A 15,889-nucleotide genomic window follows, 5' to 3' on the forward strand; every position below is an offset into this window, starting at 1 on the left:
TTAACATACTCCTTATCACTCTCCTTTTCTTCTACATTATCATCTTCATAGTCATCCTCAACAAACTTGTTCAAATCAATGATTGAAATTAATTTCTTTTTTTCTTATTTTTGTTTGAACTAAACTTTCTTTTCATCAGCACCATTGCTTAAATCTAATTGATGCATTATGGCAGCACTTTCAATAGAGTCATATGCCACCTCATCTACAATACCTTCTAATGGGTGCTGAGACAACCTCCGTTGAAACATCTTCATCTTCAACTTCTTTCATTACAATATATTGGATCCATTACAACTACAAAATAAATAAATAAAATAAAACTTGCATGCTCTTATAATTTGAATGCATACACTATTGCAGATATCATTATGAGACGAATATAATAGTCAAGAGAACATGTACGACATGATTCTTCATTAATATATGTAAGGCTTCAATCTTAATATAGGTGAAAGTTAACTATATAAAAACATAAATTAGGTTTAATAAAAAGATATAAATAAATTAGGGGTTCAATCTAAAAAATATGCCATCAATATAAATATATATAAATTAATTTCAAATTTTAGTTTCATATTTAATTTTAAAAAAGTTATTAGAATATAAGTATATTAAAATAATTTCTATTTTATTTTTCATATTTAATTTTTAAAAAGAAATTATTCGATTGGGATATATCTATATTAAAGAAATTCAATGTTTAGTTCATATATTACCAATTTTACCACTCGTACATAAATCTCTCTCACATTGTATTGATAAATTGCGTTTCTTAATCAATGTAGAACTTACCATTGATTCAATTTTTCTTAATATATATATATATATCAAATCGCAATTTTTTTTAAATATTGTACTTAACAACCCACGTTCACTAAACCACAATTATTGACTTTCAATTGCCACACATTCCTATATTATCCAAAACAAAAAAAATAAATAACTAAAATAGATGATAAGTATGATGCAATGGTAAGATCAATTTACTCTCTATCCAAATATGAAGAGAAGTATTGTTTATTTATTATTTTTATCTCATAATATATAATAAGATTAATAAAAATAATATATTTTTATCTTAATTTATAGAGAACATAAAAATTTCATTAGAAAAATATATTATTTAATTATTTTATTAATTTTAATATAATAATTTAAATAATAAATAATAAAAATATATAGTGGGAGGGGTTAGCCATCGAGTTAGTAACCCAATTCCGGGTTTATATCTCACATTAAAAACATATTATTTAATTATTTTTATTAATTTTAATATAATAATTTAAATAATAAATAATAAAAATATAGTGGGAAGGTTAATAACCTGGCATGTAGGGTTACTATCTCCCATTAAAAACCTATTATTTAGTTTATTTTATTAATTTTTAATATAATAATTTTGAGTATTATTCATATATTATATTATTTTATATTTATTTTAAAAATATAATTTTAAAAATGTGTTATTTATTTATTTTTAATAATTATATTTAACAATTTATTAAATATAAATAGTAATTTTTGAAAATAGTAATTTTTTTATGCTATATAAATAGATTAGTTAAATATCAAAATGATAATTTTTTGCTTTGAATCCAAATTAAAACTATCGTATTAATTTATAAAAAATTATTATGTTTGGAATATATATATATATATATATTATAGAGAGAAGTAAAGAGAGAGGGGTCCTTCTAAAAACATTTATTATTATTTTATATGCATAAATAAATATGAAATGTACTAACAAAATCTACTAAAAATCTTACCAACAAAAATCTTATAAATAGTTTAAAAATGTTATAGATGGTTTAAAAACCTTTAATCTAAAATTTACAAATATCATGAGCAGTATCAAATTCTTTAATTTAAAATTTAAAAATCTTATGGATAGTTTAAAAATGGTATAGATATTTTAAAAATATTTAATTTAAAATTTAAAAATCTTATGAGCAGTTCAAAAATTTTTAATTTAAAATTGAAAAAACCTTTAGACGAAAAATGAAATATATTAATAAATAATCGATGGTATGAAGAATAATGAAGTAATGGAATTATTATTTATTTAATCTCTTTATCCAAATAGGAATATAATTATTATTTATTTGTAAAAAAAACAAAATTGCCTATATATATGACATGGTTTCTAATTGGATCCGTTACTTTTCTATTTTAAAAATTATATTTTTAAAATTAAAATTGTAACTATGCTATACTGTATACATTAGTGTTAGTAGAATCATATTAAAATTTTGTTTTGAATAAGTGATTTTAAAATTCATTAAAAAAAATAATATTAATCATGTAATATATTTTCCACTCAATATTTAAGTGTTTACTAAAAGTATTATTGTTTATGTTCTAATAATAATTAATACTTTTTTACAAAAAGATAAATATCAGTGGCAGATAATTAATACTCTTAAATTAATCAACAAGTGGTGGCATTCATTAATATCATCACACAATTTAATATTTATTTATGATAAAAATATATTGTCATTATTAATTATATTTTTGTTATAAAATTGCATGTCACAAAAATTAATTAATAAATGGAAAAATTAAAATTGTCATTGATGGTACACATTAGTATTAGTGGCATTATATTAAAAAACAAAAATAATATTAATTGCCTAATATATTTGCCACTCAATATTCCATTCATTTTATAAGTATTATTGTTTATGTCATTTAATACTTATATCTTCTAATAATAATAATAAATATTTCATTAAAAAAAAGAAAAATATTAGCTGTAGATAGTTAATATCATTAAGTTAATCAACAAGTACCTAATGTAATATTTGTTTGTGACAATAATATAATGTCATTATTATATTTTTGTGACAAATCTGCCTAGTCACAAAAATTAATTTAGATTAATGACAAAATTAAAATTGTCATTAATAGTACACATTATTATTAGTGACACTATATTAAATTTTATGTCAAATAATATACTTTAGAATTTGTCATAAAAAAACATATTATTAATAACACGACATGTTCGTCATTGAATATTTAAGTTGTCACTAAAAATATTTCCCTCCATCTTCAATTGGTTCGAAGATTTGGGGCCAAGTTTTTTGTGACATTATCATATGACAATTTAAAATATTGTCACATAAAATACTTGTTTTAAGGAAGTGAGCGACAAAATAATGTTTTTGTCACGTTATGTCAGTTCTTGTGACAAAAATCTAATGTGTCACAATGTAATTTGTCACTAATTGACAAATTTGTTGTAGTGTCCATTGGTGGAGAGTTGGATCTGTAGACAAGCTCTGCTGGTGTTGGGGTTGAGGAGAAAGAGGTCGTGGAGATTGTTGGAGAGGTTGAGGAGCTAGTGCCATTGGAAGCGGAGAAGAAAAGTGAGGAAGGCGAGAACTTGGAGAATCATACTAAGTTTCTGGTTGAAGAGACAAAGGAGAGGGAGAATGTAGTTGCGGAGGAGATAGATAGAGATGAATTAGGAGAAAACTTTAGATTAAAGTATGTTTCTGTTTAAATATATGTGTTTTCGTGTAACTTAGGTATTTTTTGTTTAAAAAAATTTGTTTATGTTTAATAATATTGGTTCATGTTTAAGTTACAGAGTAGCGTTTAACACAAACATACAATTTTAAATGGAAACTGGGTTACTTAAGAAGAAACTGGGTTATTTAAGCGGAAACTAGGTTAGTTATACACAAACATACACTATTAAGTGGAAGCAGACTAAGTTAAGCTACTAGTACAATAATACATTATATTTTGATTAATTTAGATCCCAAAACTCTTTAGAAATTATTGGATTAAAAATAAAAATTAAAATTAAACTCAAATTCAATTGGTCTTTTTTAATAAATGCTTAAAATAATGTTTAAAAGAAAATATCTTGGAATAAGAACTTTAGGGAATTATAACATAAAAGAATCACCTTTTTATGGATATATGGATAAATCTCTAGACTATTTTACCATGGATTAATTCTTGTTCTATAAACTTTAGACTATTTTACCAGTACTCTATTAAATCTTGTAGATTCCAATCAATATTTTCTTTCGAAATTAGAAGTACATTAAACATAAAGATAAATTTTAACGTTTTACGTTTAATAATAGTTGTTTTTGTTTAAGTTATTTTATTTCCGTTTATTAATCCGGGTTTTTGTTGAAGCTAACACATTTTCGTTTAACAGTCTCGGTTACTGTTTAATTTACCCATTTTTGCTTATCCGATTATGTTAGAGCGCATTGTTAAATATTTTACTTTTAATTTGTTGGGTTTCAATAGTTTTACATTATATGTTAATGCGTATCTAATTAAGTTTACTAATTTTTGTTTAATAGTTTTGGTTGTTGTTTGTGAATACACTTTATACGTTTAACAATAGGTTTTTGTTTAAGTTATCTTGTTTCTGTTTAATAATTCGGGTTTTTGTTTAAGGTATCTTGTTTTCGTTTAATAGTCTTGGTTTCTGTTTAACAATAGTTATTTTTGTTTAAATTACCTTGCTTTCTTTTATCAATCCTTGTTTGTGCAATCAACCCCATGATAAACATTCCGATAATTTCAAATTTATCCATACAAAAAGAATCAACATAAATCGAATGAATTTGAATTAAAAAAAACACACACATACCAATTAAGAATCTCCAAGGGGATCGACATAAGTTCTAAATCGTTCCTTCCTCTCTTACAAAACACCGAATACCCTCCCCCTCCTCATCCTCCTTCCGTTCGTCCGATTTCTTCGGTTCTGTATAGTACAACACATCTCTCATTAGTATATCGATTCTCGTTGGCCTCTTTCTTTTCAAGGCCGAGCCTTTCCCACCGACTTCATCGTCAAGGCAAACCCAAAGAACCCATAGCAACAGAAGGTGGTGATGAAAATGGTCGAAGGCCACTAGAGATCCGCTGTGAGGCTCAAGGTCTTTCAAAAAATATTTGAAAGATGGGAAAAAACTGGGTTATTTTAAAAAAGATGATGTGCTTTTTTCTATCATTGTTGAGGGTAAAAATGGAATTCAATCAAATGAATTAGACGGAATTAGCTGAAAGGGGGAAAAAATGAAGTGAAACAAAAAAGGAAGAGCTGTCCGGCAAATTCAAAAGTCAGAGGGGTTGTCTGGGAATTTTTTTAAACTGTTAGGGGGTAAAAAATAATTTTCCCTTATATATAATTATAATTCCATCCGCCTGATGTCTCGGATGGAATTATAATTAATACCAGCTTGCCTTATCCTCTCCCTCTCTCGAGACTCTGACAAGCCGCCTCCATCTCCACAGATGATCGTGACGCCGACGACCGCCAGGCCGCCTTCCTCATCCTTTCCTCCTCCACTTGGATCCGATCGGCGCCTGCTATTTCTCCTCCGCCGATGTCTCGAATGTCCGACAATCATCACCATTGTTGCCATTTCGAGGATTTCAGGTATGATCCTCTTTACGCCCTCAACTTCGACGACGCCTACCTCGCCGGAGATCTATCTAAGTATTGCAATTTCTTTACCTAATTTTCTTCTGAGTTTTTCCTAATTTTTGTGGTGTTTTGGTTCTAGGTCTGCTAACGAATGACTATAATTTTGATCGCAAGTTCACAATCTTGGCCTAGAGTGCTTCCGAAGTGGTATTGTAATATATAAACCTTTTGATTGATTTATTTCTGAATTTTTGTTGGTTTGGTGATTAATTAACTTTTTCTAGGGTTAGGGTTCATTGATTCTAGGTATCAAATATTGTTTTCAAAGAAGAAGATGATGGTGGTGGAGAAGATCTCTTCCTTATAAGGTTTTTTCTATGTGATCTCTAGATCTTTTCTTCATTTCATTTCATTTCATTTCCTTTCAAAATGTTGAGTTCTGCTAGTGATTTCTCTTTTTATGCACAATGATTTTCAAGGTTGAATTGGGTTTTAATGATCTATTTTAGGGAAGATAAATATTCAGGCATGCACTGTTTGATATGGGTTATTTGAATTTCTATATAAAAATCAAAACAAAAGTAAAAAACATCTGCTTAATTGAATTCAAAGTTGTGTATTATTCTACAAGATTAATTAATGAATACAAAAATTTAATACTGTCGTGATGTAATTCTTCAATTTAGTTTTTTAAAAAATAAAAATACAACGTAAACATATAAGATTTATGAAGTTTGACAAAGTGTTTCTTTCCTCGAGAATAAAACAGTCATATTATTAAAAATATTATAATTTATAAAATTACCCCTGTACCATTCCTTATTTAGTATTTATTTCAGAGCCATATACAACAGTATCTAAATAAGAATTATACAATTAAATTTAATTAGAATTCAGATAAACATTATGGTAATTAAATCTTAATTATAGTTATAGGGCTGAATTCAAGATATTAGAATTTTATCATCTTTTTTCCAAACTTTGTGAATAGAATCTGAATTATATCTGAAGTTTTATTTTTTGTTCATAAAAGAAAATTCTTCTTTTTTTTCCCTGTTAGTGATTTTGATTTTGATTTTGATTTTTTTTAATGGATTCCAGCGCATATTTTATCTGCTAGAAAGTAAAGAGTAAGGTTATATGTGTACTTCCATGAATAAAAATTCAAAAAAGCATTTTTTTTGTGTTCTTTACTGTTTGATTGTGCGTTATTATATGAAAATTGTGTTTCAAATTTTTGCCTGTATATATTCATGTTCTAGAGTTTCCAATCATCAAAATTGTCCTGCTCTTGTCTGTTTCATCCCTCTTTTACATTTATAGCCTTACAAAGTCTGATAATTGCATGTTATCTATATATATATAAATTGGGCTTTTTCTGCAAACCTTGGCAAAGCCCATAATTGCTTATATCTAAGATTTTTGCATATATATATATATAACCTCACAAGGTCTTATTTGATATATATATTTAAAAGAAAAAAACAAAGAAGAACATCTTATCTGTGTGTGTGCATACACCCGTGCCGAATTCATAATTGCATTTGACCCCTGAAAAACCTGAAAGTTTATATATGTATAAACTTTCCCATTGGTGCAGCCCCGGAAATAACCATCCTTATAGATGAGAGACCATAGTTATCAACCACTGGGCTCTTGGTAATCTCAATTAGAATTGGTGGCACAAATGGTGCAATTGTGACCTTATACTTTTGCACTAGCTCCATCAACTTCACAACATCTTATAAGTATAGTTGCACTAGACCTTATCCCACAAAGCAACACAAAGTTGAATTTTTACAGAAACAACAAAAACTAGATTATTAACAGAACATTTTTTCTTTGCTTTTGACTTCAGCATCAATGCTCGAAACAGCACGGCAAATAGTTGATTCTGGCTGGGTCCCTCCGCGACCAATAATTTTTCTTTTCAATGGTCCTGAGGAAGTTTTTTTCTTTTGGTAAAAAAACATTATCAATTTTGCTCATCATGCTTAGTTCCTTTTTCTTACCCTCAAAAATTTCATTGCTCGGGTCTTCTATGCAAATTTCTTATACTAATGTGTTCTCGCTTTTGTCTTTTTCTTATTTCACTAGAAGTGGCGAAATGCATGGAAATGTTAAAAAAATGCAGATCATTCACTTTATCCAGGGTCATTCACTGGAAATGAATTTCACGTGATATTTTGAACAGATTTTTCATGCAACATTAACCAATTTGATTGCTCATGCTCCTTATAAAAATGACATCTGAGACAATGGAATAACCTAAGCAGCTTATTTTGAAAGGTGTTACTGCTTCGTAGGGCCATGGAATCAATTATAATGATGAATCGATTTTAATTTTTATGTTTAATATTTTTGGTAACAGGCAACACTTAAATGGTTTAATTGTGTGCAGGGTTCAAGTCAATTTTTCCCTAAGATTCTTGTTGTTGTGTGATTGTTAGCCTAGATCTCTCTTTTCTTGCAGTTTGAATTCTTACAATTTCATATATTGCAAATGCCAGTTAATCAGATCACTTTTTTACTTCTGAATAAATTTCCATACAATACCTATTTGCAAGTACTTCTTTATAAATTTGAGAGCTTATTTTTATTATTTTCTGACAAATCTTTGTCTGGTTTGAGAAAGTACCCTAGGCTTGATCTTTTTGGACTGCTCAACACTAGCTTTAGTAAGAAGAATAATGCTTCACTTTGACATTTTAATTTTAGTTATTCTTTTACCCAATGAAATAGATGGTGTTTACTTGGCATGTGGCAATTATTGTGTTGATTTTTAATTCATTTGTATGACCCTGTTCATAAGCATAATGGAAGTCTCGGTTCAGGTAGCTTTGAATTAAATCATGTGGAGGATCTTCTATAATTTTTTAAAGTTTATAGTTTGTATTGCTCGTTTTTCATATTTGCCAATGCTGATTACAAAAATTGCTATGCTTATTCTGGCCAGACCCAATATATATTTAATATGCATTCTAGTGATGATTTGTGCAAATGTTGGTAGTTCTATTAATGGGCTTCTTTGGAACCATAAGAATTGATGTATCTATTTGACAATAAAGTGTTGTTAACTTGCTTTATATTGCACACTTCTTGCTTTACTAAGGTTTTATATTTGACAGATCTGGTGTGCCAATCTGGACCTGGGTCTTGGCCATCAAAAATATATGTTCAATCTGCGATTTATCCCATGGCAACCAGTTCAGCACAGGTTGCTTGCTGCTCAAATCTTGTTCACATTAATGCTTCTATAATTGGACTGTGGTTTCCGATAATGGTAGTAATCTCATGTGCATTTTTGTGTTCATCTTTGAATCGCAGTATTCTTCATTAGTTTTGAAAAATGTGAATGATATGAATTCTCTGATAACTGAACGCCATGATTCATTTTGGCAAATAATAGAAGGAAATTAGTATAGAAGCTAATTAAACTTACATTTCTCGGTTACTTGCCTATATACAGAAAATGTGCCATTGGATTTACTTATAACATTTCCTTTTTAATATCTGATGGATTAGGATGGTTGCTCAGTAAATTGTTTTGCTCTGTTGCAACCTGTAAACATGTTCTTTTTTACAGTCTCTAATAACTAGTGGAAACGTTTGTGAGGAAGACTGGTTTTAAATGAAAGTTTGAAATGGTTTGGTAGATTTTCAGTCAAACATTATCCTATGAGAAGAAACTGTCGTCTTAAATTCTGTTTCTCATGCATTTTCACAACATTTTCATTGTTGTCCTCTACTTTTGGTAATGCTCATCCGTAACATGTTTATTCAGGATATATTTGGCACGATTCCTGGGGATACAGATTACTGGATTTTTGCTAAAGATAATGGCGATATTCCAGGACTGGACATTATCTTTGTCCTTGGTGGTTATTTCTATCATACATCTTACGATACAATCGAAAGGCTATTGTATGCATCAGGAAGTACTGTTATTCAAATTCTCTCTGTTTTGAATATCTTGATCTTAATATCTTCACTAAGTGGGTTTTGATATTAGAATGTATTGATGAAACAGTCCCGGAAGTATTCAAGCACGTGGTGAAAATCTTTTCAACTTGATTGAAGCTTTTGCTAACTCTCCACTACTACAAAATGCTAAACAAAGGTCTGATATGGCTGCTAAAAAAGGAAAGGAGGGTGAATGTGCTGTCTCCTCTGATTTTATATAGTTCTTTATGGTACATGCCATATTCTAGTTTATGAGTTATTTTTTTAGTATGGCATGTATTCTAAACAGGTTAATTTCTAATTGTTTTATGTTCACTAAGTGATGTGTACAATGTTTCTTTTATACTGTGTTATAGATATACTACTCAAGAAGAGTATCCTTGGTCCTCCACACTTTGCCAGTACTCATTTTCTTTCTTATGCCACTAATTCTGTCTTCCTAATGTTGCGCTGCACCACTACGTTGCAATATTTACTGACATGCTGAAAGGTAAAATATGATGATTTTATGGGCACTAGTTCATTAATGTTGTTTTCATGGTTATTTCAGGTTCCGTTAGCGGTGCAAATTGCAAGGAACTAGCAGCAAAGCCTGACGTAGATGGATTCCTGGTCAGTGGAGCTTCTTTGAAGGTACTACTTTTCCTTTCATCTAATTTACATCAAAAACCATTGGAGAGGATCTGGCTTTCAACACTCTGCTTGTCAAGATTAGTTTGTTTAACTTTCACTTGTCTCATTTTTGTTCTCTTTGTTTTCCTCGCAGTCGAAGTTCATCGACATCATCAAATTCGTGACCGTGAAATCATCTACCTAGAGTGCCACTCTTAATGTTCGTTATATGAATTTCTGGGGAAGAGACCCTGTTTTCGGTGATCAAAATAATCTAATTAAAATTTTTGTTTTGCAAATGTTATCAGCCTGGATCTTGTTTGTTCCCCAGCAATAAGGCTGCAATACTGAATTTTAATGTTGTATGTGGAATGGAGTTTTAATGTTGTTTTGATACAAATGTTTGTATAGTTATACTACATGATTTCCAATGTATATATAGGGCATTTACATGTATTGTTAATTCAATAAGATGATTTTTGTTTGGTAATTCAAAATTTTTAACTAGTGAAATTAAAAAAAATTAAATAACCTTCATAGAGTCCCGCAGCAGGTAAGAGAGGATCGTCCAGCAGGTAAGAGAGAGTTCTTAGAGTGAGGATCGTCCCATGTGCATGATTTTTATATCTTCATCTTCTTCACCCGGGTCCCGCATCAAGAGAGAAAGCCTTTCATCCTTGCATGGGTATGCTGACTTTTTTTTTTAGTACTCCCGGTCCCACCATGGAGAAAGGATCCTCCAATCATACATCATCATGCTATTTTTTATATATTTTTTATATCCTAGCGGTACCGCCATGGAAGGGAAAATTAGCCCTCCTTCTCTTTTTCACCTCGGTCCCACCATCCTTTTTCATGCCATGCTGAAATATTTTTTCTGACCGGGCCCACAATGGACAGAAGAGATGTATCAATTGTTTTTTTTAACTTCCCCGGTCCCACCTAGAGAAGAACTTAACCCCCCTTGAAGATCATCCTATCCTCCTTAACTAATAGCCAAAGATCCGGGCCCACCATATTGTTTAGATTTTTTTTTAACCAAAAGATCTCTCTGTTTTTTTTAAATATCCGAATTTTTTATTTGAATTTGATTAGTTTCTATTTAAACTCGAATTTTTTTTAATTTATTTATTTATTTATTTATTTATTTATTTATTTATTTATTTAATCCGGATTAAATTCGAGTCTCTAAAATTATTTTTTTTATTTAATTCGTTTTTATTTTATTTAAATTAAAACTTCAAATTTTATTCAAATTAAAACTCTTTTTTTTATATACACAAATCCTTTTATCACCATCAAGCTTGTCTTGGTATGTATGCACCATCAGATCATTGATGGTGTAGATCCTGGCGTCCCGGAGCTTCTTGATATCTCCGAGCAATCGTGTTCATGATTACAAAGATAGGATCTTGTATTGGTATCTTCATCTTTATCCATGTTATCTTCTTCAACATCTTTAGTTCATCTCTTTCCTTCTTTAGCTTTGCTGTAACACGACATGCGGCATCATATTAACATAGAGCATGACTTAGCCTTTGTCGCGCTGATATGAGGCATGACATACAGCATCGTACTGATATAAAGCATTAAGCATGACATACAGTATCGTGCTGACAGCTTGCAAATGTCTTGGCTTTGCTATCTTTTTATTCTTGACTGGTATAAGGTAATCCAATGTGAGCTCCTAATTAATAATTGAGCCCTTCCCATACTCTTTGATGTGCTGGTTGACCAAACGACTGTTAAACCGCAACTTAGATTTATTCAAAACCACCGGATCAACAAGTACCTCATCGGATGGCGTGCATATTGTTGTAATCAATGTGTTAGAGTTTCGCCTTCGATGCAGTAGCATTGAAGGAGACGACTTGTAGTGCAGAACGAGTGACCGGTTGGCTTTGGGTTTTGGCTTCGGCTTCGGTTTTAACTTCAACGGAGCAGCAATGGCGGACAACATCGGCAGCAGCAACAGCAACACCGGAAGCATGCAAGGGTGGCAGCGCCGACGTTGGCTCCCTTCTTCCTTCTTCTTCGTCTTTTGGCGCCTTCGTCTTCTTCTCTTCGTTCTTCTTCCTCTGTGCTTGTTGATTCCTCTGTTCTTCTTTTCTTTAGGTTTCGGCTGGCTTCTCCGGGGGTTCCCGTCTTCTTCTTTTTTCCCCTCTTCTGTTCTTCTTCTTCTTTGCTATTTTTTCCATATGAGTATATGCTTCGCCTAGAGAAAACCAGATTGCCTCTCCTTCGTCTTTCTCCCGTCGGTCCCGTCCTCTCCCCATCCCTCCCCTCCCTAAAACCATGAAAATGGACGTGGGCAGTTATGAAGATCGTGAGACGTGTGGGCGACCATTCCTCTCACGTTCTCATGCATCCCACGTCTCCTTCTCTCTTAAATATATATATATTACATTATATATATTTGTTATATTATATACATATATATAATATTTATTCTATTTTATTTATTTTATTATTTTAGTTATTTTATTTATATTTTATATTATTAATTTATTACCATTATTATATATATTATCTTTTTTTATCAGATTTCAGTTTTGTATACAATATATATATTTATAAGATATATATTTTATTTTATTATTTTTTTTTAAGATATATATTATATTATTATTATTATTTTTTTTAGTTGATTTGATTAATTGATTTGTTGTTATATATATTATTTTATTTATTATATATATATTTAATTTATTTTATTTTATTATTTTTATTATCATTATAATTATTATTTGATTTGATTTTTTTTGAATTTATTAGCGGATTTTATTTTCTTTTTAATTATTTTTTTGCTTATTTTTTTTAATTTATCTTATTATATATATATTTATTTTTTTACGATTTGATTTATTTTATTTGCTATTTTTAAAAAAAATATATATTTTATCCTATTTTTTAAAACTAATTATTATTTTTTTATTTTAATTTATTATATTTATTATATATATATTTATTTTATTTTATTTTATTATTTCTATTATCATTATGATTATTATTTGATTTGATTTTTTTTGAATTTATTATCGGATTTTATTTTCTTTTTAATTATTTTTTTTGCTTATTTTTTTTAATTTATCTTATTATGTATATATATTTACTTTTTTTATGATTTGATTTATTTTATTTGCTTTTTTTTAAAAAAAATATTTTATCCTATTTTTTTAAACTAATTATTATTTTTTTATTTTAATTTATTACATTTGTTATATATATATTGCCTCGTGATTTGTATTCGCGGTTGATCCTGGTATTGTGGTTGCATCAAGATCGGTATTATAGGCTGGTCTTGAACTTTGGATCGCCTTGAGATCGGTGCTCTTGATTTATCCGGAGATTTAAATATTTAGATCGCCTTGAGATCGGTGCTCTCGACAGTTATTGATATTTGAGTATTTTGAATCGCCTCGAGATCAGTGCTCTTGGCTTATCCGGAGATTTGAATATTTCTATCGCCTCGAGATCAAGGCTCTTGGCTAATCTTGATATATCTTAATATTTGAGTATTTTGGATCACCTCGAGATGGGTGCTCTTGGCTAATCTTGATATTTGAGTATTTTGAATCGCCTCAAGATCGATGCTCTTGGCTGATTCGGATATTTGATTATTTTGGATCGCCTCGAGATCAATGCTCTTGGCTTATCCGGAGATTTGACCGACACTCTGCTTTATGCATACTTTATTGCAATCGACACGTACACTTGCGCCTTTATCACTTATCAGGTTAGAACCAATCAATCTTGAGGACCTTTTCTAATTGCTTGTCAGCACCAACATATATAAAGGAATCAACATCTTTCTTAGGATGTTAGAAGGTTGAGAGAGTAGGTTGTGTTGTGAAGAGACCCTAGTCATAGATGTACTGGTCATTAGCAGCAAAACCAAACTCTATTCCCTTCTCTTGGTTGAACAGCCTTTGGTCATACATAACTTCCGTAGCATGGCCAGCTCTAGTGTTGGCCATACCAAGAGCAACTTTCTCACTAACATAGTGGTCTCTATCCCTTGTGAGCTTGCTCTTTTATCCCATTGCTGCATCTTTGGCTCCTAACCTTCATTCCCATTCCTTCTCATGCCTTTTCTCCTCATAGATCTTATCACACTGCACCTTCTCCTCCCTTTCATCCCTAGTCTTCTTCCGTTGCTTATGCTGCTCTAATACTTCCTCTCAGGCTAGGGTCAATGGAAGGCTTCAGAATTTGAGAGAGAAAAAGAAGAGTAAATATTCCTTGAAGCAAAGAAAAAATAAAATAATAGGTACTCAGCCACACGATATGATGATGTTCATGACATGTTGGATTTTTGTTAACAATGTGAGCTTCAATGACTTAAATAAGATTGATTTTAAAGTTTGGGTACTTGATTAAAATTTTTGAAAGTTTAGTGACTCAAAGTTGGGTGACCATTTAAGGGGATGTTCGGTTGTCTGTAATTAGAATTACATGTAAGTAAAATTACAGTGTAACTGAAAATGCTGTATTTCAACTTACATCATTGCTGTTTGGTTTGCTGTAACTAGGAATGATGTATTTACTTTTTATTTGTTTGGTTTGATATAAGTTTAAAGATATAGTTACCATGTAAGTGAGTTGGTGAGATTATTATTATTATTATTATTATTATTATTATTATTATTATTATTATTATTATTATTATTTAATACTCTTCATTAAAATTAATTTAAATAAAATTAATTAATTAATTTAATAAATTTAAAAATATTTAATTTTTATTTAATTTTATTACTTGAAAAAATTATAATTAATTTTATTAATTTTATAAAATAATTATGATAAAATATTTAATTACATAAATATTAAACTATAAAAATATAATATTTATTTAATTTTATTACTTTAAAATACTTTTAAAATTAATTTTTGAAAACAATATAATATTTCAATAATCAAAAATATTTTTCTTATAAATATTTAATCATATAAATAGTAAATTATTAAAATATTTAATATTTATTTAATTTTATTACTTAAAAAATATTTTTATAATTATTTTTAAAACAATATAATATTTTCAATAAAAAAATATTTTTGTCATAAAATTTTTTAATCATATAAATATTTAATATTTATTTAATTTTATTACATAAAAATATTTTTATATTTAAATTTAAAGATAATTTACTTTATTAAATATTTTTATAATTAAATATAATGGTGAGTGAATATGAGGCTTCATTACACTAATGGCCACAAAAGTTTGTGACTTATATCGCTGTGGCCACATAAGTATTTTTTGTAACTAAATGGCCATAAAAGTTTTCTCCAGGAGCACCGGTGGCCAAAAAGTCCTGTTTGGAGGCCATTTCCGGCTTCTTAGCTGACATGGATGCCACCGTGTAATATAATATTATAAACTCGATGACGTGGCAGTTCAACTCAAACACATTGTATGAGTAATCCAAATCAGCAGGCTGAGTCACCTGCTGAGTCATCTCCCCCTTCTAAGCATCTTTGTCCAAATCCCTAGCAAACCCACATTTTCCCTTCCCAGCACAGATTCCACCACCCCGCACTAATCTTGCCCCACCACCCGCACCTCCTCGTCGCTTCCCTTCAACCGATCTCCACCACATTGACTTTTGAAAGTGTCCAGCATTGTTACAGGTAAGCGAACCCCAATTGAGAATGGTACTGATTTCTTTGAGGAAGTGTTTTTCTCATGTAAACTCTCCAGTATTGTGTCTCTTGTAGGTAATATATAGTGATTTAAGCATATTGAGTGATATGTTTTTCCCATTGCAGTCTTACATTTTTTTTCCAGTGTTCATTTTTCTTGATCTGTTAATTAGATTAGAACTCATGTTTTATGAAAGGAATTTAAATGTTGATAACATTTGAACTCATATGTTGATATACTTTAAAAAAACA

At 29.5% G+C, this 15,889-nt stretch overlaps 2 long non-coding RNA genes across 3 annotated transcripts; one reads left to right on the forward strand and one right to left on the reverse strand.

Moving 5' to 3' along the window:
• The first annotated feature begins 5,381 nt into the window (after positions 1-5,381).
• On the forward strand, positions 5,382-5,741 carry LOC120254988. Of its 2 annotated transcripts, none has more exons than XR_005534852.1 (3): positions 5,382-5,425; positions 5,553-5,620; positions 5,704-5,741. It is a non-coding gene; the product is annotated as an uncharacterized LOC120254988 (long non-coding RNA). The 2 variants fall into 2 exon arrangements; XR_005534853.1 differs by having other exon boundaries at positions 5,383-5,425; positions 5,698-5,733.
• Positions 5,742-6,998: 1,257 nt separating this feature from the next.
• On the reverse strand, positions 6,999-14,676 carry LOC120254990. Its single transcript, XR_005534854.1, has 3 exons — positions 14,665-14,676; positions 13,884-13,889; positions 6,999-7,154 (listed from the first exon to the last, which is right to left on the reverse strand). It is a non-coding gene; the product is annotated as an uncharacterized LOC120254990 (long non-coding RNA).
• Positions 14,677-15,889: the final 1,213 nt, after the last annotated feature.

The sequence above is a fragment of the Dioscorea cayenensis genome, unplaced genomic scaffold, assembly GCF_009730915.1.
Source record: "Dioscorea cayenensis subsp. rotundata cultivar TDr96_F1 unplaced genomic scaffold, TDr96_F1_v2_PseudoChromosome.rev07_lg8_w22 25.fasta BLBR01000777.1, whole genome shotgun sequence".
Lineage (NCBI taxonomy): Eukaryota > Viridiplantae > Streptophyta > Magnoliopsida > Dioscoreales > Dioscoreaceae > Dioscorea > Dioscorea cayenensis.